The following is a 2500-nucleotide window of genomic DNA, read 5'->3' as shown; positions in this document are numbered from 1 at the left end:
AACCCACGTTGTGCCTTAACCTAACCCACGTTGTGCCTTAACCTAACCCACGTTGTGCCTTAACCTAACCCACGTTGTGCCTTAACCTAACCCACGTTGTGCCTTAACGTAACCCACGTTGTGCCTTAACGTAACCCACGTTGTGCCTTAACGTAACCCACGTTGTGCCTTAACGTAACCCACGTTGTGCCTTAACGTAACCCACGTTGTGCCTTAACGTAACCCACGTTGTGCCTTAACGTAACCCACGTTGTGCCTTAACGTAACCCACGTTGTGCCTTAACCTAACCCACGTTGTGCCTTAACCTAACCCACGTTGTGCCTTAACCTAACCCACGTTGTGCCTTAACCTAACCCACGTTGTGCCTTAACCTAACCCACGTTGTGCCTTAACCTAACCCACGTTGTGCCTTAACCTAACCCACGTTGTGCCTTAACCTAACCCACGTTGTGCCTTAACCTAACCCACGTTGTGCCTTAACCTAACCCACGTTGTGCCTTAACCTAACCCACGTTGTGCCTTAACCTAACCCACGTTGTGCCTTAACCTAACCCACGTTGTGCCTTAACCTGCTCTGTAATTGGCATATGACACGTTACATTAATCTAGTGTTGTCTAACCACAACCCTCTGAATATAGTTCGCTACTCGCACCGCCCACCCTCTTGTGTGTCGTTTCATGTTGAACACTTCGCAAGTGTTGCTTACTTTTTACATGCTCCCGCTGTACACTGTAATGTGGACAACTGCAGGATGTACATCGCCCCCCCCCCTCCACCCTGCCTTCGCACGCTGGTCGTTCAGGTGCTTGCGTGTTCAATGCCCTTCGCAGCTGTTCACTGGCATTCGCATGTCGAAGCGCTCAGTCTACGTCGTGGTACGGCCTGTGTCCACTGTCCGCTGATATCGTAAGCTTAATCCTCACATTGTACTGCACATAGGTCCGTATGTACTGAATGATACGCTGTGGCACATGTGTGACCGTACGACTGCGCCCAACAACAGCGAACCATACGGTCCAAATGTTGTGCACTCAGCCACGTGCCGTCTCCCCATAACAGCTACATTGCAGTGTGGTACGCCATAGAGACGTGTGGGAGTAACGGACGCCCTGGATGGCGATCAGCATGAGCCGTCTGTTGATGTAGTGGCGCGTGTATTCAAACGTAGTCGTCTCTTCTCACACAGTGTGATAGCATGGTGCACCGCGTTCCACATCTGCGACATGGTACAGATGCTGGTTGACAGTCGGTCTCGTAATGGACATCGCATACGTAGGGGGCCACCTCCCACGTGTTCTCTAGTCGTGCACATTTTGTTGCGTGTATGTGGGCAGACGTAGTGTGTCGTGACACCTAACAGACAGGTATGCAATAATCGTTGCATTTGCAAACTGGGATGGACGTCTACGTTTGCTGGTGACGTGACGCAACGCAAATGAACAACTGGTAAACCCATTGTGGTGCGGTTGTTGTTGCTGGAGGTAAATCAGTAAGGGCAAATCTGTGTGTGAAGCGATACGCGGCGGTGGCTGGGTGGGACCGTCCCCGGCCGGTGAGGGGGGGCCGCCCGGCGTGCTGGCCGCGCGGTGCGTGGGCGCACGCGCTACAGCCGGCTGGTGGGGGCGCCCAGTGGCAGGCGCGCCGGCCGACGGACGCGGCAGGCGGCGCAGCTGCGCGCCGGGGCACCCTGCGCGCGGCGCCGGGCGGCCAAAGTGGGTCCTCGCGGGCCCGGTGCGAAGCGCGGTGGACATCTGCAGTGTGCTGGTCCGACTGAGGACTGTGTGCGTTGAGGATGCGCCGCCGCCCGGCACTCGGCGCCGCGACGCCGTCTGCTGCTCGGTCGCCCCAGCGGTTCTCGCTGGTGGTTTGTATCGCAGTTGTGCAGACGTGTTGGCACGTGCGCTGTGCTGGGAGAGTTCGCTTCGGCACCCACGTGGGGCCTTTGCCCTTCTGTGGCGCTGGCGTTGGAGCTGCCGGTCACCGTAGGTGGCGCGTGTTGTCTCCCGCCGGCAATGCCACGACAGCACGCTCCCGGGCCTCTGTCGGCAGCGGCAAGCTCAGTTGGGAGCACGGGTGGTCGCACCTAAAGCGTCTACTCGCCTAACTCCGGGCGATTGCGCCTCTCTCGAACCCGACCAAGTACTTAGGACGGCGCTGCGCGCCGCCGGGACCTGAGAGGGTTTCGAGGTGTATTGTGCAGGGGAGCTCAGCCTCCTCCTGTTTGCAGAATAATTGAGCGGACGCTTGCGTGTTCGCGCGGGCCCCTGGGACACACTCCCGGGCGGCCGGCTGCTCAGCTCTAGTTGACGCAGCTCCCTGGTTGATCCTGCCAGTAGTCATATGCTTGTCTCAAAGATTAAGCCATGCATGTCTCAGTACAAGCCGCATTAAGGTGAAACCGCGAATGGCTCATTAAATCAGTTATGGTTCCTTAGATCGTACCCACGTTACTTGGATAACTGTGGTAATTCTAGAGCTAATACATGCAAACAGAGTCC

General features: G+C 56.7%; 1 non-coding gene across 1 annotated transcript in view; it reads left to right on the top strand.

Annotated features, from left to right (window-relative positions):
• Positions 1-2315: 2315 nt before the first annotated feature.
• LOC126129163 (small subunit ribosomal RNA) overlaps positions 2316-2500 on the top strand; it is a 1909-nt gene continuing 1724 nt past the window's right edge. The window contains exon 1 of the ribosomal RNA XR_007527138.1: positions 2316-2500. This exon is cut by the window's right edge and continues 1724 nt beyond it. This is a non-coding gene — a ribosomal RNA (small subunit ribosomal RNA).

This window comes from Schistocerca cancellata, unplaced genomic scaffold (assembly GCF_023864275.1).
Source record: "Schistocerca cancellata isolate TAMUIC-IGC-003103 unplaced genomic scaffold, iqSchCanc2.1 HiC_scaffold_521, whole genome shotgun sequence".
NCBI classification, from domain to species: domain Eukaryota; kingdom Metazoa; phylum Arthropoda; class Insecta; order Orthoptera; family Acrididae; genus Schistocerca; species Schistocerca cancellata.
This window is presented reverse-complemented; position numbering and strand designations above follow the sequence as displayed.